The sequence below is a fragment of the Acanthisitta chloris genome, unplaced genomic scaffold, assembly GCF_000695815.1.
Source record: "Acanthisitta chloris isolate BGI_N310 unplaced genomic scaffold, ASM69581v1 scaffold9750, whole genome shotgun sequence".
NCBI lineage: Eukaryota > Metazoa > Chordata > Aves > Passeriformes > Acanthisittidae > Acanthisitta > Acanthisitta chloris.
This window is the reverse complement of record NW_008652212.1, coordinates 58,613-81,781: the sequence shown is the minus strand read 5'-3', so window position 1 is coordinate 81,781 and position 23,169 is coordinate 58,613. Positions and strand designations below refer to the sequence as shown.

At 40.1% G+C, this 23,169-nt stretch overlaps 1 long non-coding RNA gene across 1 annotated transcript in view; it reads left to right on the top strand.

Annotated features, from left to right (window-relative positions):
• Nucleotides 1–237: 237 nt before the first annotated feature.
• The window catches only part of LOC103803893, a 30,169-nt gene continuing 7,237 nt past the window's right edge, over nucleotides 238–23,169 (top strand). Inside the window, exon 1 of the long non-coding RNA XR_624756.1 lies at nucleotides 238–536. This is a non-coding gene — a long non-coding RNA (uncharacterized LOC103803893). The remainder of the gene's footprint in view (nucleotides 537–23,169) is intronic.

Sequence of the window (23,169 nt, the reverse complement as noted above, 5' to 3'; positions counted from 1 at the left end):
ATGAAAATGCATCATGTGTGAATGAGGAAAGTTTTTGCCTCTTCCTTTATTACAAATGATCGGCACTGCATATATGAGACCAAAGAGGTAGTACTGATCGTTGTGAAACACCTAGATAATAGAATAAAGGAGGGGGTGTTGTGTTTTTTTTATATCTTATTGTCAACATAGTAATTTCAGGGCTTTGGTAAGGTATTTTTTTTTCTTTTTTTTTTCTTTCTTTCTTTGATTTTCTTTGGAGTCCCTCTGATGACACCGCGAATCTGGCAATGAAGAACTTCTTAGAGCTGATTGGAAATGGCATTGCGGAGCTGAAACTTAACTGGAGGAAATATATCTCCTGAAGAAGAAAATATAATGCACTGTGAGGATCTGACTTCTGGTGAAAAATTCAAGCCTAGAGAAAACTTGTCCGCTTTGTTAGGAAGAATGGGTTGGACAATTTTCTTCAATTCCAAAGGATATCTGAATGCCATGCTGAGCTTAATCTCTGCAGCATGCTCTGTGCTTCTCATCTCTTCCTGATGCACTGCATGGTAAGGCCTTTTTCCTTCCTTTTAATAATAACCATCCTTCTGTTCTGGCAAGAGGTAAAAATAATAGCAATAGTGAAATGAAGAATGAAAAAATATAGAAAGGTAACAAAAGAATGTTTGTTGGTATGGTTGTTTCCAGAAGCAAGTGTCCTGATTGCTGCAGCAGCTTTGTAAGATCATTTCTGCCTGTCTCTCTTGCTCTGTGACAGTGTGTATGTGCCTCTGTGTGTCTGTGCACACCTGTGCTGTCATTTGCTCTTGGACTGGAACATCTGTAACTGTATTGTACATCTTTCCACGCTAAAGAAGATGTTTAGGAATTTGCTTTGACATTTCTCTCTCTTTTGCCTTCCCTCCCTCCATTCCCCTCCTCCTGCCTCCTCTTTCTCTCGCTCTGTTTCTCTGGGGTCATGGTGCTACACCTTCCCTGCACCTCATTCGTGCACTGACCGCTAGAAGGCAAAAAATGGTAAAAGAAATCCCATATAAATGTAAGAATGGTCCTGAATATCACTATCTGAGTAAATAAAAGCTACAGAAAGGTTTTCAAGGTCTGCAAGATTGGAAGATACAGAAGATTTACTCTATTTTGTTTCCATGGGAAACAAATATGAAATGCAGACTTGGATGCTGTGTTTTAGATAGAGTGGGAGGCAGATGCTCTTACACACATCAGAAAACCAAAAAATGACCACTGTGAAATATGCCAGTGTTACTTTGGATGCCCCAGATCATAAAATGAGCAAACTTAGTATAAGGTATTCTCATATGAAGTAATTTTTGTCACGTATTAGCAGAGTGTTGAGAATTATTATAAATGGCTTCAGTGGGTGTTGCAATATTATTTTCATTAACAGCTCTAATGTGGTTTCATCTTCCTGGATGAAAGGTGCTAGGGGAGTGCAAGGATATGTTATTAACTAACTACTCAACTAACTAAAATTTAGGGTCATTATCAAGAAATTGCCAAGCAGATCAGGAATTATACATTGAATGTACTGAGATGGAAGAACACGTTCATTTTCCAGAAAGTCTGGTTTACTTGGATCTGTTTCAGGAATCAGAGTAGAACTAAAAGCAGAGAGAGTTGTGATGTGAAATATATATATTTTCTTACGCATCCTGATTGAAGACTGAGTTTGGAAAAGGAAAAGTTGAGTGGTTCTTGAGGGGTAAACTATGGTAAGGGCCTCACCCCGTTCTGAGGGCAACCCTACACAAATCTGACTGCTTTTGATGGGGCTGGAAATGGAGCAGGAGCAGGTTTGTGTGACAGCTGTCATGGGCTGTCCAGCTGAGTACAGAGGTGACTGGTTCCTGGCAGGAGGTTTTGAAGGTGAGAAAGATACAAAGAGCCAAAGCAAAAAGGCCAGGCCACACCAGGGCTCATGAACAAGAATCAGAGCTTAAATGCTAGTAAAAAAGATGGAATTTTGTGGTAGTTCTCAGTAAATCTCCTCCTTGTGTGATGGAGGACTCCACAAGGCAGTTTGTAAAGAGAGAATGGTAGTGCAGTTTTTTTCAAATCACTGCAGCAGGAGGAAACAGAGATGAACAAACACATTCCTGTAGTGTGTCAATATTTCAGTAGGGTTCAGAGCAACCAGCCTTGATTTTAGGAGTAAAGGTTCAAAACATGTATACATGTGCATAAAAGTAGATATTTTTTTTCATTTTGCTATTTAAAATTTATGAGGAGTGTAAGAACCAATAAGCAAAACTGAGGAAGGACACAACATATACACAACCCATAAAAAAACCAACCCCACAAGATAACTCCCCTCCATCTTCACTGTTGAAAGAATATCTTTCTTGTGGAAGTTGTCCCCTCAGCTCTCTATGTGAACAAGGACTGCATCTTAAATATGTTTCCCATTTCAAACCTCTCGTCACATCAGCACTTCTATGTCAGTCATTGGGGCAATTTACATGAGTGTTACTGCTTAACCCCAGTTGGCTGCTTGCTCCCTCCCCACCAGTGGGATGGGAGAGAGAATCAGGAAAACAAAGGCCAGAAAACTCATGGGCTGAGACAGCTGAACAGGTAAAGCAGAATCCATATGCACACAAGCAAAGTAAACCAAGGTATTCCTCCACCACTCCCCATGGGCAGGCAGGTGTTCAGCTGTCTCCAGGCAAACCAGGCTCATGAATAGTGGTTACTTGGGAAGACAAATGCCATAATTATGAATATTCTTCTTCCCCTTTTCCTTCTTCTTGTCCAACTTTTATGTGCTGAGTATGACACCATATGGTACGGGATATTCCTTGGGTCAGTTGGGGTCAGCTGTCCCAGGTGTGTTCCCTCCCAACTCCTTGTGCACCCCCAATCCACTTGCTGGTGGGGTGGGGTGCAGCAAAGGCCTTGGCTCTGTGGAAGCACTGCTCAGCAAGAACTAAAACATCCCTGGATTATAAACACTATTTCCAGCACCAAACATAGCCTCATACTAACTACTAGAAAGAAAATTAACTCTATCCCAGCCAAAGCCAGAACATTCTCCACTTCTCGTTCCACACCACTTACATCATGCTCAGGTCCCACAGTGTTCAATACATCCTTATTAACCACCATCCTCCTTCCCATCTTAATATGTAACCTGCACATATCATTCCCTTAGTCTATGGGCCACCCTTGTGAAATGTCCAGAGACGTCCACGAAATGTCCATTGAGCTCATTTAGTCCATGACTTTGGGCTCCATCTCTTACAGTGGTCACTCAGGACAGGAAAGGTCAAAACTAGCACAGTGAGTAAGAACTACTCATGTGAATAAATTCTGCAAGGTTTTATAAGACCAGGCTCTTTGATTGTCATGGCAACAGATTTACTAGGCTTCGGGCATAATTGGTATTTCCCTTCTAAACAAAATCATTTTTCTTTTTTCCTATGTGAATCCTTTTGCCTTGTAATTAGAGCAAGAAAAATAGGTTAATTACATTCCTAAAGATCATGCAACTGTGCAGATACATTGTTAGTGAAAAATCATCAGAGTATGCACAAGTTTACCTTTATTAGTGGCCTCAAAGCAAAGTGTATTATTATTGGGATCATTCATTGCCTTATTATTTTTCTGATGGTATTAACTTTGCTACTAGGTATTGTCATTTTTTTTTCAGGAACCTAAAAACCCAAAAAGTTCATTTAAAACATCAAGGATCTCACAGAAGTACTCAATATTATTAGGTTCAAAGCTTACCAAGTTTTTTACTACATTAAATAGATTCAGCTTTTAGTTAATACATGATATTTAGCTCTTTATTTGATCTAGGAACGTGTTTATCTTCAGAGTATTGAAAACATAATTATGAATATCTAAATTCATCTAAATATGGAATCATAATTACAGTAAAATTCATACAGAATACAGATATACATTGGAATAGGAAGCATAAAATCATCTGGATTTTATTTCCCTGAGCAATTTTGTGTGCTTACAAATGTCTATATTGCTAGGATATATGTTACATAACAAGTAGTATTTCCTTCACTGTCTTTTGTAAAGAACAGTTCTTTTGCAGAACACATTTCATAGGAAATTTTTCACTAGATTATGCATTAAGGAAGAAAGAAAAAAATTACAAAAATCAAACATTGCAACTTTTCATATATATCCAGAGCATTAATGCAAGAATAGGTTAATTTGTTTCTTTTATCACTACAATATACATAGGAAAATAGTGGATTGGTTTTTGGAGTGTGATTTTGAGAGAGAAGGGTTTACATGATACAGAATGTTCGTTCTCTTCGGCAGATTTCTGTCAATGATTTGCTGTGACTTCAAACTCTTTAGTGATAATTTAAATCATTTAAACACTTGCACAACAGCTGCATTTTGCTTTCTTTGTCAATCCTAAAGCTAGTAAAATTAGCAATTTCTTTTTCTTTAAGATACTACTCGGTAAAGGTTTGTTGCTGAGATCACCTGCATTTCATTTCAGTCCCTTGAACTGTTTCCTTAGATAAACTGTGTGAATTAAAGTTTGAACCATCTGCATTGTGAGGAAAGTTATACTGAGCAGTGGAAATGCTTTAAACACTTGCACCAACTATTTCTAGTCAAGAAAAATGTGCTTTAAAAATATATCACAGAAGCAGTTCCTACACTTGGAATACCTTGAGCTGTCTTGATTCAAAAGCCTGATTTTTGAAAGGTCTGCGAAAAAAAAAAATCCCAAAACAAAACTCAAATGAGTCTCAAAGTTTTGTTGTTTAAAATGTAAATGTCCATAGAAAGAATATTTTTTGGTCCAGAAATATCAGAAGATCAGCAGAATGGAAAACTGAAAAAGGCAATGGAAACACTGATTTCAAAATGACACAACATTTCATTTTAACAGTTTTCATCAGACTTTCATTTGTTGCAAGAAATTGTACTGATATCTCTTGATCTGCTTTGCTCTGTGAAATTTTGCAACATTTGATTTTTATTGCTGGGTTAGGTTTTTTTGACAGGGAAATGCTTTCTTTCAAGTTTTTTCCTTGATCTTTTATGGCCTTCTCAATATTTATTGGTTCTTACAAGTCAGGTCTTTAATTAGAAGCTTTCTGAATGGTCATCTTTAGCACTACATATTGCACAGCCCCATATTGCTGATACTGAGCAGCAGTTCTTACCAGGTCTATGGTAGACATAATCTCTGATGGCGATTCCCTCCCTTAATTCTTCTTGTGTCTTCAACAAAAAGCTCTTTTGCTGAGTTTTACATGCACCAGAAGTAGTACTTTCCACTACACAAACCTTCAAGAGGCCTTCAAAAGGCATGCAGGCAAAGAGTAGAATTAATCTAGTATTAATATCCTTATTAAATAGATAAGGAACTGAGGAACAAAGAAACTGCCCAAAGCAACAGTGGCAAGGGAAGAGTTCGGAATTGAACCCAAATGTCCTTATTCTCAGTTCACCACTGGCCCTGCAAGGTTGCTCTTCATTTTGTTTTTTTTTTTTTTTTTTTGTGCTTAATGACTTGCATTTGGACTTTTAAGTTAATACTAGTTGAAGTATCAAATGTGAAAGGGAATTACTGATGCGTACTTCCTTTCCAGTCTGACACAGTTGTCCCAAAAATTCTTTTTTCTCTCCTGAGCCATTCTGTTGGAATGTAACCATTAATTATGTAATTGCTTCACTACACAGGGGAAGTAGCTCCTAGATTAAACAGAAAATTACTAAATAGAGATATCCTAAACACGTCATACAGGGGGATGTACATGTGTATCTGTTTATGCTGACAGGGTTTAGGGACAACCGTGGGGCTATGTAATGGTTTGGAAGGCTCTTGGTAAATGAATCAGATTTCAACACAGAAAAAAAATCCAGTTAAAACGTAAAAAGACTTTTGATTTGCTATCTAGAATTCACACAGGTCATTATGAATCCAACACTTGTGGGGAAAAGAGATGACACAGAAAATATGGTACCTAACAGGAATTCTTACTAACCCTGGTATGTCTCCTCTGGTCAAGGTAATCTTTTGGTTTTTATCCTTTTTTATGTGAAAGGAAAAGGTGGTTTGCATGGAAAGTACTTAGCTGCTAAAATTACATGTGAAGCTGGGGGAAAACATCTGACTTGGCATCTTAGTACAAACTGAGAAAAATTTTGTATATGTCAGGAAGGAAAAATAGCTTTTTGCCAATGTGCCAGAGTTTTGGAATGAGTTCTGCAGCAGAATATCCCAGAAGCTTACGTGGCATCTGCCTCACTTTGGTCTATTCGTGCAGCTCCAGGTGTTACATACCTCTGGATGCTACAGGTACTGTACCTATCCAATTAATGGCATATTAAGGTAGAAGAATATGAAAGTCTGATTAAAGACAGTACTTCCAGTGGAAACCTCATCTCACTTGGGTTTTATTCCTGAGAAATGTTAAGAGGAGAACTTAAACTGCATCAAGTATGCTCTTTTTTTTTTTCCTGACTGAACTTTTTTGCTGGCTTACAAGGGAAAAATGTTAGAAAGGAATGCTTTAGTCAATATATACTCCATTAGAGTGAGCAATTACCTAATTTTCTTCAAAATCCTGTTCTCCAGCACACTGAGCTTGGGGCAGCCCTCCTGGCTCTAATTTCATGCACAGTGATGGTGCACAGGGGTGTCTCCAGTCTCCCTCAGTCCTCCATCCTAAACTAGACCTAATGTTACCTGTAAATATTATAAAAGGAGTTCTGAAAGTGTTTTCCAGTCAAGATGGCAATTTTTTCCCTGGAACCTTGGATATTAGAGTCCATAAAAGTGCTTAAGTTCAAACATGTGCTGATGTTTAAGAACTTAACATGTGCCTCCTAGTTTTGTTTTAAATCAGAGGGAGTAAGGGATCCATATACCTCTGAGGGTATGAGCATGGGATTTATAATATTTCATTGTTTTCTACAACATGAATAGGTCAGGAGAGTAAGACTAAATATAACAGTTGGGTAATTATTGAACTTTGACAGGTAAAGTGTTTTTTGTTTGGACAAGAAATATTGGAGAACAACTCATCAACATAAAGAAAGCAAGATAAAGAATGAATTTCATTCATTGTAAGAGCCTCAGAGGATATTAATGCAGCCTATATTCTTAACTTCTGACTTCTGAAAATCTGTGACTTAACATTTTATGCATATGTCTGTAGATACTGAAAAGCATCACTTTCTCCTCCATGTGAAACTTATACATTTGATGAGAAAAATGAGTTTACCTTGACACATCCTCAAACCTAGTGATACCATCTGTAAAGTGAGATGTCACTAAGCTATGTTAAAGGTGCCAGAAACTTTCCTTTAGGAAAGACAAATCTAATGTTTGAAAACAAATCCACAAAACCTTTTGGAGAGGAACCTGATGACAGGACTGTTTAAAACCTATGACCTGTGTGTTGTTGGAATTCCATTTTTACCTTGTGCCTAAACAAAACAAATGGTTGAAAGGTTTTTGTTCAAGTATTCACAGTAAATGTAGCTTTCTCTGAATACAGAAACAGTACAAACTGCTTAGCAGGAGAAGGTAGGATTTTGGAAGGACTTTTAAAGCATTTTGGCTCTTAATGGATGACCACAATGGCCCTTAGGATAGTATTATTTCTGTGCAGCTGAACATAGTACTTGTTCTCTACGTGTATTAATGAAAGATGGAAAACAAAACATTCCTTTAAGGAAGAGTCATCCATATCAGTGATGTCCTATCCATTTGGTTTGGATTCCTGTTGTTTCATCCTGTAGCAAATTCTTTATGTTGCATCAAAATGCCCTGGAGCTTGGCACAGCTGAATGGCTTCTCCAAACACTGCTGTACAATCTACATTGTACCTGCTCCTTTGGAGCCATTCTGAGGTGTTGTTGACCTGGTATAAAGGTAACAGCATCTTTGACATTTATTTATGTAATTCTCAGTGTGTTCCAATGTGTCATGTCACTGGGAATACCCTGACTGTGTAATGTGATGTATCTTGTTGTATGGTTTTAATATCACTAGAGCATCAGAGGTGATTGAGGACCAGTTTGTCTATTACTTCTGTTCCTCATTGTTATCCCTCAAATTCTGCATCTCTTCATGTGCTTTCAAATGGAATTTTAAGGGATCACTGTAAGCTGTGAGTCTATTCATTGTCCCCATCCTGAAAACGATGCAATGGGTGTTTAGTGCAGAAAAACTCACAGAGTATCTGCTCCATCCATTTGTGCTCAACAGAAAATAATTCCAGTTCTCCTCAATGAATTTTAGTAAATTAGTAAAAGACCACAAGCCTCATCTGCAATGTTTCACAAGAGGAAATAAACCAAAAGCATCACTAAAAAAACCCCAAAACCATAAGTAGACCATGCCTAATGTTACAGACATAATCCTACAATAGTGTTGCTGAATATAACTCCAAATCCATTTGTGATCACTCATCTGGCTTTCAGTAGATTTAGGAGTATATGAAGAAGACACACCAAATGGGCATCACAGGGATTATAACATCCAGAGCACCAGTGCTCCTTACCTCACAACCTGTTGCTACCCATGGCCCTTGCTGGAGCATCACATGGAGGTGCAGCATCTCCTGCCAAAGTCCAGTCACACGTGAAGAGAGAAATAACCTTTCTGGATTCCTGCAGGTTAAGCATGTGAGTAGAACAGTGTGAATGTGATGCAGACTGACAGGATCAATAAGCAATTTCCTTCATAAAACAGAGACCTTCCTGACATCAGTTAAAAATTTTTACCAAGTTACAACACATGAATTACTGTATATTTAAAGGATCTGGTGTCATGTCCTCCTTTTTGCCCACACCTTTCTAGCAGACACCTGCACAGATTCATGTTCTCTTGATCCTTTTTCTTCCCTATCCCAGTCCATGTGAACACACGCAGCTAAATACTGTGATGGTGTATCTGGATACATCTATCCATTGCATGCCTCTCACCCCTTCAGTGCACACATGCATATGATCCTCCTGTGAAGACACACGTGACATCACACCCTGTCCTGCCTCTCCAGAGAGCTGATCTCACAGTCTCCTGTGCCTATGGACAACTCCCCAGCCCTTAGTGATACTGCTAGGGTCAGACCCCTCAGCTGCATGAATGATATGTGCACAAATGCTGTCTCCCTGGTAACTAAACAAAACAGCCAGCATGGCCTCATGGGCCATGTCTATGTCTCACTTTGTCTCTTGGTCTATGAGCTCTGTCTGCATGACCTTGTGGGCCACATCCATCACAGATCTTCCCTGCTCCTCAATGCAGAGCCCAAGTTCTGTGCACAGGACTCAGTTTTCACACATGTGGTGATTGCTACTGCTTTTAGAAACAGATCCCATTGAGATGAGCTGAGATGCTTAAGAGAGCTATAGATCCCATTGAGATGAGCTGAGATGCTCATCTCAATGGGAGCATTGGGTAAGGAAATTGCAACCAGGTAGGACTTTTCCACTTCAGCTGCTTGGTTTGCTTTACACTGTGGGTGTGAAAGGCAGTGCTTTGCACATGAATGAGCCTGTGTCCTCGGCGCTGGGGTGAGAGCTCATCCTTCTTGTGATTGCCAGAGCTGGTGTGAATTGTAGAGAAGCCAGGATAGAGCACTTAAGATAGTCCCCTCAGTCTCAGTTCCCTACAGACACAAGAGGCTGGGACCAAGCTGCTATCTGATTCGCACTTTTCTCCTGGTCTGGAGATATGAAGTCCTACCCCTTCTTCTACTTTTACAAGATTTAAAGATGCTGGGCTCTCCTGGAAGTCAGGTTACAACCCCTGTGTGAGTCAGCTTCCAGATCTGTTTGTCAGGGCTACTGAACCTTGCTTGTGTGTCCCAAGGTGAGGATTAATCTGTTAATGTTTGTAAAAAGCTATGTAAATGATCTGTATCATGCTGACAGGTCAAGTACTGCATTGCTCACTGGCTGCTCTTCCTGACAGCTTAAGATATATGCCAAACAATGTCTATGCTTTCAGAAGATGTTCACTGATGTAGTTTGACTGGCTTAACCCTCTCAGGATTTGGCCTTACTGCTTCTAGCTTACTGACTGGGAGATAAAGCACAAATATGCAAAGCTGGTGCTTTTCACATAACCTAGAATACAATACAGACATTGATTTATGCTTTTACAGGACCATGAGCTCAAAGGAAACCTCTTGGATCTATTACAGCACATGTACAATTCAAGTCCTGAAGGACACATGGAAAGCAATGAGGCTGAGCAGAGCTCAGTGCTCTCCTTGGCTGTGGGCAAGAGGCAGAAGCAGAAGCTGCTTTAGAAAGCCTTTGGCAGGATTTTGCCCTGCTGCACCTGCAGGAGCTGCAGGTGCCCAGAATGGCTGTGAGGCTTAGCACAAGCCCCTCCAAGAATGCCAACCCTACCCGAGGAGTGTGTGCTTAAAATTTGGGAGCCTTTTTGTCCCGTGCTTATCACATAGATTGCAGCTAAGATCAGTTGTTGAGATCAGGGTCTGACAGGAGTAGATACTGTACAAATGATAAGAGGAACAGCCTCTTCTACTGAATTTAATTCCAAGTGAATGCAACTTCCATAACTAACTCTGCAGCATGCAGAACACCAAAAGGTGAGTAACTGGTTTCAGTGGCTGCTGGTCCCAGTTATCAGCATTACATGTGGATTTTTATGTTGACGTTGGTATTGATGATTAATACTTTCATTATCTTTAATACCTTTTCCAGTGAAGATCATTCACCACTGATCTTTTCTGATGTCTTTGTTGGTGTAACTATACTTTTCATTAAATACCTAAGCTAGAAAGTGATGCTGCAGCATTATGCAGGGGCTGCTCTTGGTGCAATCTGTTACTAAACAAGACTAGGACAGCCAAAAGAAAGGGACTTTCTGTGAATCTTCATTTTCCTATGGTTCTCTTCTTTGGGGTTACTGGAGATGATAACTTACTAGGTGGGTCATTTTCAGGGACTAACACAGGGATATGGGGTCAAAACATATGCTAGCAAATTGGGTGACTAAGTTATTAAGAAATATATTTTGTTTCTGTCACTATGGCTCATCTGGGCAACTTGTGCTTTCAAAGCCTAATTCAGTACCTGGTGGAGTCAGTGAGAATTGTGGCACTGATTTTTAGCCCAGTGGGATCACTGGTTTCATCATCACCACTGGTAAAAGTTGCTGTGGTAGAAAATACGAACATAATGTGGTTTTGCACTTTGTTTCTTCACCTGAAACTTACTTTCCATTCCTTTCCTACTTCAGACATTTATCTGCCACATACCTGGGGCTTCAGCAACTCTTCATCTCCACTGGTATGCAAAGAGCTGCTCCACAACTGGGCATTTCCAAGATTTAGCACACCTCATTGAGTTTCTCTCAAACAGCCTGTTTATCAGCCACAAAATTCCATGAAAATGATTGATAATGAAAGGAACTGATTGCTTCTTGCTCCTTGTAAAGTGACAGCACATCTCCATTTAGGGTCTTTGTTTACACTTGTACTACAACCTGTATAAGTGTACTCAGCTGGCATTGGTCTAGCTGGAACAGGCAGGGGAAGGATCATCAAGCATGGGCTTCAGAGTGCATCTAATGGGTATAGCATGACTGTGGCTGTGGTTTCAGCTGCTCTTCGTGGGTGGTGCAGGCCCTTCTACTTTCTAGGAGACTTCTGCTCCCTTCTGGCTACGTGTGAGCTACCTCAGACATGGTTATGTGTGCAGGAGTCCTGTAACTGTAGCAGAGAAAGAGTTGATATCAGTCACAAATGACTGCAAGATAGAATGGGATGAATTTATAAGTCATGTTTGGGAGGTTTTAAATACCTTGTTAACTGTGCTGTTGAAAAAAATGTGTAGTTTTAAAAAATAATGAAGACCAAACATCTGTAAATCTTCCCTTGATCCAATGGCTACATTCTAGTGTTTACAGTTTTGACAGCAAAATGACACAGGAAAAAGAAGTCAAAATTAGCATTTACAACTCAGGGATGAGAAAACAGAAGGAAGACAGCAGAGAATTCTGCTAACAGAGGATTATGGCTCTTGAGAGAGGGCAATGTGCCATCTATAAAGCACAGTAATTTTTGCAAATCCTTGTTTTCCTGTTTGGCAATTACCACCTGGCAACAGTGAGGGAGAGGCAGCCCATACAGTGCTTTGACAAGATGGAAATCCTGTGCTTTTAACAAAATGTTTAGTAGCTCTGCACAGCATCCTCCAGGCAGCACATACCTGGGGAGAGAGTGCTAACATGAGGGAAGACAGAGATGTTTTTTCTCAGCGTCAGGATTGGCCATGCTGACCATCTTCCCAACTGCACAGCGTGTCCCTGTGCTCACAAAGGTGCCATTGGGACCCCAGAGGTACTAACTCCCCAGTCCCCACCTGGTGCTTTGGCCACTCAGCCATCCTTCCTGTGATAGACAACAGCATCCAGCACAAATGTTATTGCATGTGCAGTGTGGAAGAGTTTATTCTTAACTGGTTGTGCAGTGTACAGAGGGTGGCACAGTCCCCACACTGGTAGAGCATGGTGTACATGCAGGTACCTATGGCAAAGCTATTCTGTTCTTAAATATTTGCAAATACCTGCATGTGTTGAAGTGCTGTGCATTTGTAAGTCATGCACATTTTCTCCTCAGTAATGTTTGCTTTAGCCCCAGGGAGAGTGCAGAGCATAGCTGTGACCAGAATGGATGACTTCATCGGAGGAGGGAAGTTACCCAGCTCACTGACAGATTTTTATGAAGGGTTTCCCAAAGCCAGCCTGCAGCACCGCATCACTACAGATACGCTTTTGACATTTGTAGTCCAAGAAGCAGCAGTATTCAAAGTAAAACACTGCCAGTGGGTTTCCATAAAAAGCCTGATTCTTGGATTATTTGTGGGGATTTGAATGTAGCTATGAGTTGTACAACCCTAAGCTTTCTCTTGGAAGGACTCGACCAGCCTACATCTGTCTTTCTTTCCGCCCCCGCCAAGCACAGTGAGCTGCAGCAGCTCTGCAAGCTCCAGGGAAGCAAGGACTGGAGTAAGGAAGAGGAATTTAGGAGCAATTGGAAAAGAGAGAGACATGAACTCTGGAAGAAAGACTCAGGACTCCTCTGAATGTTTTCCTTCAGAAATAAGCTAAAAAATGCTCCTAGCCAAACCTTACCTTCCTGAAAAACAGGCAGAGTTAATTTATTCTCCATAAAATAGTTTATCCCTTTGGAAAAATACCTGGAGTCTCTCTCAGCCATGCAGAAAAGATTGCCCAGTTTTCCTATGGCTTCTGCCATAGGTCCTAGTCTGACTACAGGCATGAAATGTAAGTAAGTGTAATTATGATACAGTCAGATTTGTGTCTCCCCAGACAGGTTTTAAAGTAACAAAAAGAATATAAATATTGGATCTACGGAAAGAAAATGCCCATTATTAAAATCAATCCACAATCTAGTACCATGGAAAAGCTTTCTTCTTCAACACAGCAGTCAGCCCCGCTGAGATTTTAAATTGGAGTTTGTCTAGTGTAACTCTCACTTTCTATTTAAAAAGCAAAGCCAGAAGCATTAAACTTTTTGTCTTGGGTTTTCAAAATACAGCAAAGCTAATATAATTGTTGTACTAATGAAGAGTTAGGAGCTTTTAGGCTCTCCATGTTTTGGCAAAGATGGGTTACGTCTTTTGATTCATGGAATCAGATATTTCGCAGCATAAATTTGCCACACTTTTTCTCTTCTGAAAAAAATCTTCATCCCTCCCTCTCCTATGGACCATTTGGCATGGCTTTTTGGGCTGTAGCTGCCTGTGCTTCTCTCCAGAGCTGGCTGCATTTCAGTCACCAGTCACTGTGCAGAGCTGTGTGAATTATTGGAGTGTATTTGGCATCTGGAGTTCTAAGGGATTGAGAAGTATGGTTCATATCTCAGACAGCAGCTTGAAAGGCTTCCAGAGATGTAGAGCCAGGTCCGGGGTCTGACTGAGGCAATGCCCATGCCAAACTCAACAGAAAAATTCTGTGGGTGACAAAAGGATGTCTTATTGGACCCACAGCATGAACAACATGGCTTTCAGGGTCAGAATAAAAAAGAGTGGTTTAGAAGGTGTCACAAACTCCCAGTCCTATGAGGAGACCAAGGGTCAGTTATGCCTCCTGTGTCAGTGATGTTTGGGATAAGGTTAGGACTGATAGGACAAGCAAAGTAGGACTTAGCTTGAATTGTTGTGTGAAAGCAATTAACCAGCTGGGGAATCTTTGGAGAAAAATTACTTCAAACAATGAGAAATCTTTGGGAGACTGTTTTTGTATCAGGAGGAAATTGAGAGGAATTTAGTTCAAGGATGTGTTTCTGAGTTGTGTTAATTTATTTTCATTCGTCATTGGCATTAACACTGGATTGACAGGACAGTATCATTATTAATGATTCATTCATCTTCTCTAGCAAAATAGTCTGTATAATAGCAAAAAGAAACCTGCACATTTTATTTGGTGTTTTTTGTGCCCCTTCTTGGAGTCTCTAGAGCCATAGATCAATTGCTAGTGTTTAGTGACCTTCTGCCCAAAAGTGTAGGGCCTGTGGGTGGGTCTTCTTCTATGGCTGGCACTTGTGCAATGCATAATCTAAGATGACACTGACCCTTTCAGCCTTATGGGGATAATATTCTCAGCACGATGAATTGTTCTTGAATGTTTTTTTCAGTGTACTGTGTTACATGCCCGAACATTTTTTTTTCATCTTGAGCGTATGTCCTACATTTCCTCTCTGCTCTTTTTGTTGCATGGGTTTGATTGTAGCCAACAGCAAAGGTCAAAAGACATTTTACTGTTTCTATTTCTATGTTTCTGTTAAGCTGGATTAAATTGTTGGTGCTGCAAAGTGACTTTATAAAAAGCTTATGCTGCAAGACTTCACCCAGTATAAACTGGAGCTGAGCTGCATCAGTTTAAACCAGAGAGACAATGTGGTCCAAAGAACAGGGTGCTGATCTGGAAACTGTGAAAAAAGAGTTTGGTTCTCTGGAGCTTCAGTGGGCAGCTTCATGAATTTAGATAGTTTCTCATCTTGCTGTGCCTCGGGTGTTCTGGATGGGTGGTAGAGTGACACTGTACTTTAAAGCACTTTGCACATTCAATTTTTCAGTCACATAGTCATTCTTTTCACACCTAACACTAATCAGTACAAGTGCCTGCTGAATTTACATTACAGATAGGTTCTGAAATCATAATATCTAAGGATGGTATGGTATCCTCCAATAGGTTAATTATGTTTACCAGTGTCTGAGTAGTCACTAGAACATGTCATTTCTCAGTCCAGAATTGAAGCAGCACTGAGTTTTGTCCTTCCATTTCTTTCCTACACAGTGAAGCAAATCCAGACATTCTCTTGGACTATGAATGATTCTGATCAGCATTTTCATGTTGACCTGAACTAATATTTAGTTCAGTCTTTTAAATTAGCCCTCAAATAGGCTTTGGAGAAGTATGGCCTAAGTGTCTTTTTTGTTTTTGTGGTCTTCTTAAATATTTGTGGGTTTTTTCCCCCCTATTTATTAGAATTTCTTTAAACATCATGAACTGAAAAGACCTGAATATCTCTGCTATGATTAGTGTTCATTTCCCAACTTTGCTTCATGAGGAAAGTCCTTTCTCTCACCAGTGTCTGAAGAACAGGTCTGCCATCATCCATGGGCATTAGAGGGTCCATAAGATGCTTTTTCCTCACTGGTGTGCTCATTTCTCCCAGTCATTTCATCTCATCACTCCTTGATGCTGCCTTAGAGCATGAAAAGGGAAGAAACATAGAAACATCTCCTCAGAGGATCATTTGGCTTTAAAAATGCAAATAGAGCCAAATGGAAACTTTACAAATGTGAGCAAAGTATCTTAGTGGGGAAAGCATCCGTCCTATAGGGATGGTATGACAGCTGCTGGCATAAAACCCAGGTCTGTGTGAACATGCAGAATATCTTGGGCAACAATTCATAACAGATAAACACTTTGTTTTGAAAGTAGAGTTGAAAGAAACCTTATCCAATCTATTGTTTCTAGGTGATGTGCTATTCATTTACTTATCACACCAGTTCAGTGGGACTCAGTGCTCTCCCTGTGTGTTGTAAGGATTCTGGGACTTACACACAATCATTTCCAATGACCACTTTTGCATAATTCAGACACTATGAATATTTTATTTATTGTTAGCAGCCCTTTATTGCAAGCAATATTTTAAAAGAATCCATTATATGTAAAAAAAAAAAAAAAAGTGAGGGTTAAATTTGGCTCTCTGTTCTGGGGGCATAAATCCAGATTAGCTTTCCTTTTAGCAGTAATTTTATTCAAGGTTTTGTGAACAGAATTTGACTTGGTGTCCATTTAAGAAAAATTTAGCAAAATATACAATTCTCTCCCTAAATCCTTGTGAGGAATTACCAAATTGCTAATGAATACTCTTAATTATAAAAAAAAAAAAAAGGAGTGAAATATTTTCAGGTTTGTGGCTATGTTCTTGGTCTTATTCACATTTTATGTGGTCACTGTTTTAAATTACTGGCACTACATTAGAGTATGTCAAGATGCATCATACAAACAGATACAATTTACCATGACCTTGAGGCAACATGATGTGTATGTTGCATTGCATTAGCTATCAAAATATGTTCCTTATATAGTACAGTACCCACTGCAGACAGAGAAAGACCATGGGTGGTTAGGCATACTGTACAGAGTTGGAAGACATATGCAAATAATCTCTGCAGATCTACAGCCACATCAGTTGTATCTTTTAAAGAGAATAAGCTATAGGGAAAAAAAAAAAGAATCCAAGTGGCTTTTCTCCATATGCAATGTGACGTTGTTTGCTAAACAATGGAAACCTCTGCAGCTCAGGAAGCTCATAACTGTGAGGGTGACTGAGTGGGGGAACAGGTTGTACAGAGAGGTTGTGGAATCTCCAACCTTTGCGATACAGGAAAACTGTCTGGGCATGGTCCTGGCCAACTGGCTGTAGGTGATCCAGCTTGAGCAGGTTTTGGACCAGGTCACCTGCAGCGGTCACTTCAACCTCAGCCCTTCTGTGACTCTGTGATATCTGCAATTCCTAACCACGAACACTTGCTATAGCACTCCACCAGTGGCTAGGCAATCCAACTCTTCCCAAGCTCCTTTCTTCACTGTGCATCCCGATCACCTTGCCAGAGCATCTGGTCAGTTCATGTTGACATTTTCACTCCCAAATCCCACTTCTCTGCTGTGCCACAGAGTTCTACCCTGAGCCCTGAAGAGATGATGTGTCACCTTGTTCTTGTGTTTTCCTAATGTTTTACTCCTGGCACAACCAGCTTATTTCCCCTGGAGCAGGGAACTTGTGCAAGCCTAGCTGCCACCTCTCTCCCATGCCATGCTTGCTCAAAGCATGAGCCAGAGGGGCAGCTGCTCCATGGATCGAGGCCCTGGCCTGCCCAGCTGTGCCAGGTTTGTGCAAATTGACCTTCAGCAACACGCTTCAGCCTTCTGTTCTTCCTCCCTCCCTTTCCCATGCTTCTTACTGTTGTAATTTTGTAAGCTGCTTGGGCTAGGTATCATTCTCGGTATCTGTGTCTGGTTTCTAGCCCAGACGTCAGCAGGGGTTGCCGCATGCTGCTGCAATATAAATGACTAATGATGATGATGATAAAAGGTGCAGGAGTTGGTTGCCTGGAGTGTTACCCTACTTTGATAACTTTGTTTTTGAAACTAGCTTTTTCCTCCAGTTATCTGTTATTTTAGCTTATTAGGCTTAATATTTTAAAACCGGCAAGGGATTTTCAGCTGCCTCCGTTTTGGAGTGTTCATCCCAGGACTTTGAAAGAGGCTTTGAAATTGTCAGAGTTTGGATGGTGCCAGTAGCCTTCAGTGTGAATTTCAGGTTATTGGCACCTTTAAGAGTCACCTGCAACTGTGTCCTAAAAGAGGCATTCAATAGAGAAGTGATCTATTTTTAAGTTTGGGCTGATATAGGTAATAATTACACACAAAACAGTATGTGAAAAGAACATTATCAAGGTTGCACAGCTCAGCACTTGAAGCTAAGAAATGCTGCAAGCAAAATTGTCTCTACTCCATTAATTTGCCACCTTGCACAGGTGCATCAGTCACAGACTATTTTTGCCCAGGATCTGAGTCTCGCTTGGCGCGCATAATAGATGACACAGTTTGTGAGTTCAATACTTGATTTTCTTTTCAATGCATAGTTCAGACTCTGCTGTGAAGGCAAAATTATTTCCTGCTGGGACATTCCAGGGTGTTCCACCGTGCAGGTCCTTGCCACGTGCAAACACTGACTAATTTCCATATAGGGCACCTTAATAGCAATTCTAAGTATCATTTGTCCCTCATGCAGGTGGGAACTTAAGGCAAAAAAGAGCAAGATTACAAGTATCCATAATTGTGGGTGCCTGACATAATTTTTTTACCATCCCTGGAGGTTTTCAAGACAAGACTGGATGTGGCACTTCGTGCCATGGTCTAGTAATGACGGTAGGGTTGGACTTGATGATCTTTGAGGTCTCTTCCAACCTGGTTGATTCTATGATTCTATGATTCTATGACCTACCTTGCAGCACATACTGCAGCTTCCATTAGCTTCCCTTACACTATTTGCCCAGCACTCACCACTTTCAGCTACTCCATCCCCAGGCCCAAGGCAGACAGATAGACCAGGGGAGCAGCTTTGAAAAGTGTGGTGTGATCAACTTGTCCTGTTCCTCAGAGCAGCGTCTCACGCCTGCAGACAAAAGACTGCTGCTCCTCTTCTCAGATTCTCCTGACACCTTTAAATTCTGGGCAAAAAAAATAACTTGAAGCAAACTACAAGAAAAAGCTTTTTTCTTTATTTTCTCTTCTTCCATGGCAAACGCACAGTGCTCTGACTGAAGCTGGAATTTAGTGCTTTGCTAAAGCCTATCCGATAACACATGAAGAGAAGGAGCCTGAATTCATTCTGGATCACCATTAGTTGTGCCATTTTTGGATGGTCTTTGTTAATTAATTACAAAAAAAAACCCAAGTAATTTTTTTTTAAAAAGCCAAATGAAAACCTTCCGTGGTTCAGATTTTCATATTGACAACTATCAATGTCATTTCAACTGATTAGAGTGTTACAAAGATGCTTTGAGTTAAGAGAGTAATTAACCAGGAAAATAAATTACAAGAGAGATAATTTCCTTCACCAAACTGATCACTTAAAAAGATAAATATATTTTCAGATGCACAAAACCTTCTTCAGCACTTAAATCAAGCCATTTCAGCCACAGTGGAATTAAGAATGTGGTCCTTGCTTCAGAGTGGAGATACTTGAGTGTTTCATAGAAAGGGTTGCCAGGTTTTTATGTGGATAAAGCAATTGGTTTCCAAGCACCATTCCTGTAAGCAGCAGAACTGGTGATTTTTTTTCCCCGAAAATATTTTCCCTGAGACAAATGGCTGGATAGCATCATTTCCAACCAAACAATTGTAATTTTAGAAAGTTATAAAAAAAACTGAACTGAGCTTCCTAAATCAGGAAGCATCAGCTGGCTACAATTATTTGCAGTGTCCCTTAATGTAGCCATTATAAATAATTAATTTTGGAATAAAGATATATATGGAAGCAAAAGCAGAGATTTCAGACTTTACAGATTGTTGTTTTATCCACACACTGCAGCTCTTTCCTGGAGAAGCTCTACTGTTACATCCCTCAGGCTTCTGAATGCTCTTCTGGTGCACGTTTGTTTTGGAGGGAGGTCACATCTGAGGCAAAGGTAGCTTGATCCATTACAGGCCAAATTATGTTTTGGCCTTGGCTGAACTTAGAGATATTATATAGCAACAAATTAATATAAATTTGTGTCACTTTTGCTTCTTTTAATACTTCTTAAATGTCTTTGAAGCAGCTCAGTTTCCATTCCAACATGCAGCAGTGAGGGCAGATCTTCAAATTGCTTTTGACAGAGGTTATGTGCCTTCTGGCAGATAACAGAGACCTGTCTTTCTCTGAGACTTGGATATTGCATTTTTTCCTTGTACAGGGCTTCAACATATTTTTGCTCCTAAAACAGCACCCTGGAGATGCCCTTGAAATAGAAAAGTAGGTGTTGAGACCTGAAATGATGGAGATACTTTAGCATCTCATTCTTTCACACAGCTTTTTCAGCTAATGCTGCTTTTATATGGGGGAAAAAAGTTGCAAATTTTAAGGCTTCCACAGATTTTATTTTATTTTTTAAAATCTGTATATGTCAGCATCCAGGTGAGCTCACTATATAATTTTTATTGTTCTGCTTTGTTAACCTCAGGAAAGATGGGCAAAAGACTAAAGGAGAAAACTGTCTTCAAGCTTCAAATCTTCACTCATAGTAATTTCTGGTGTATGGGAGGGAGAGATGTTAGCCTTTTTTCTTTTCTTTTTTTTTTTTTTTTTTTAATCTTTGGATGAAAAGTGTCCTTTCTGCCAACCTTGATATGTATAAATGACAAAATCTTTGGAGTAAGGACATCCTTAGCACACAGGCTCTACATTAATACCAAAAGCACAGAAAGGTTTTGCCCTTTGCTGCTTCAAAACTCCTTCATGTAAGTAAAAAAGCCAGAGAGAAAAGCAATAAAAATAACCAAAAGCATGGAAGAGCTTCTGTACAAGGAAGCAACATTGGGATTTGTCAGTCTTGAAAAAAGATGACTACAGGGATATGGTGAGAGACTTGTAGCATTCTAGGTGGCCTGCAGAATAAAAGTCAATTACTTACTATTTCTCAAATTTCATAATGAGGAATGAAGAAACAAGTTCAAGTAACAAGTGGATATTTTTTCAGAAGTCCCTTAATTATCTTTTGACCTCATTTCTAGAGTACACTGTAGTGACAAGTTCATAGAAGAGCCCAAATTGCAAAATCCCAAAACAAAAAGACAACAATGTTGAGTACCAAGGCCAAAGAATAAGCTGCTACTAAAACCAGCTGTATTCATTCACTATTAATGTAGTTAAACTACTGACTGCTCCTTGAATAAAGGTGTCCCTTGTTTTTCATTTCTTCAACCAACTTTTGTATCTATTCAGTTTACAGATTCATTGTCACCTGATGCAAAAGGCAGCCCATGAACTCCGATTTCAGTGAGAGAATATTGTCATTACCTTCCAACAAGCCAGGATTTTTTTCCTCTATGGGAGCAATAAATAGAAGCAGAAGTTAGACCATCTGATTTTTTCCTAATTAAACTGAGCAACAGTTACACAGCTCTTACTATGTAAATCATGTGTTTACTTGTATGTGTAGAGCTAAGCATAAAATTACTATTTGCAGTAATACCCCAAATAAGTGATTACAATAAACACCTGGCAGAGTTAGGTTAATGGTTGGACTTGATGATCTTAGAGGTGTTTTCCAACCTAAGTGATTCCATGATTCTCTGACACTATATAGAAAAAAAAATATTATAACTTCAAGCAGCAATTACACAGATTCAGAGAAAACAAATCTGTGAAGGGGCATTAAACACAAAGATGCTTCCTCTGGCAGGAGAAGTCCTTGAGCTGCAGATTTCTGGACTCCAGTGAGGGTAAGCATTACTGTAGTCATGCTGTGCACATTTGGCATCAGCTAACAGCAAGGAACACCTGGTCAGCTGGGCTGTGCTCTGGTTCTGTGTGGCTACTTTTATTCCCACGAACAGCAGCTTGTTTGGCCTTTACTGGACATCTTAGAAGGCAGATCTGGGAAACATCCACTGCAGCTCACTCTATCTGTCCCTTCCCCACTGATGAGCAGCAGTGGTGAGACACAAAATACCTGTTGGGGGCTGATATTTGGGTTCTCTTCTTTACTGCAGCTGCTGATTCTGGGGCAGGAGCCCCTCAGGCTTTTCAGGACAGGACACACTATGAAGAGGGAACCTAAGAGATCTGTTCCCCATTGTGTCCACAATATGCAACGTTTACTGTTCAGCATTAACTGTTTCTTACAACAGAGCAGGAAATTGCCTGAAAATGGAGCACTCACAGTATTTTTTTAAGAACCAATGCGTTTGCACACACTGCAGTGGGATTCATGAGAGCAAAATAAACATAGACCTGCTCAGGCTTCCTCTCTTCTTGCTGATAGAAGGTATCAGGAGTTAATCCCAGGAAGAGTGGGAGGGAAGAAATCCTGTTTTGATTCAAAAGATATTAAAAAAAATACTGAGTAATTAAAAGGAGGAAAATGGCAAGTGTATCCTGCAGCACCACTGAGATTCAGACACTTCTGCTTCTGAGCATCAGCGCTGAGCAACCAAGCACAGCACTGCATATCCAGAAAATGGGTTGTGAACACAAAATAGGCCAGTCTAAACCAAACAGAAATATCCTGAAATTTCACCACCGTTTGGGATCAGCCAGAAAACTAATTTTCTCTGAATTTGTTAAATTTGGACTTTTAATTGTAAATACTTCCAGTTGTATTTTGAATAGACTGAATTGCTATTGATCAAAATTAGCTGTCTTCACAGTGCATCTCATATCAAAGGGGAGAGGACTATGGGTTAAAGAGTGAATTATTCTCTCTTCAGTCAGGTTGGTTTCTTTCACAAACTAGGACTTGTGAAGCCTTATGAATCCTGGCATGGGAGACCTTGCTGGAGGTGGAGGAACCAAGGGTTGGCAGTGAGTCTGGGGATAGCACTGCCTGCACAGAAGCAAATAGAATCTGTAGTGTCATCCTTTTTTTGCTCCAGATCATAGCTTTGTTTCTAAGATAAGGGCATTTGATTCAAAATATTTGGTTTCTTTGCAATAGAGCTTAGGAATCTCGAGTATTTCAGGGCTGTGAGTGGTCCTAGAGACATAAATGAGGAGAAGGAAGATAAAACTGTAAAACTGGCTCCAAGTCCTTTGTCTCCCGAGTTTTGAGCTGCCTGAGGGACAAAAATGCTGCCAGAACAAACTGGATCAGACCCAAGGTAGAGAACAGGATGAGGCCTGTAATACTGAATTCTGCCCTCTCAGAGTAACCTCTTTGCTGCTGAGTACTCCTCTTTATCCTAGAAGGGGTCTCACATTGCTGAGACCTTTGGAATATCCTGACTGTAGTGCTATAAATAGTGAGTATTTCCCACTGACTGCAGCATAGCAGCATAGCAGCAGTCTGATGTGGGTTTATTTTCCTGCTTGAGGACTACATAAGTGCTTGTGTCCTCTCTCCACTGAGACATCTCTTTGCTTTAGGCACTGGTCTCTCTGCTCA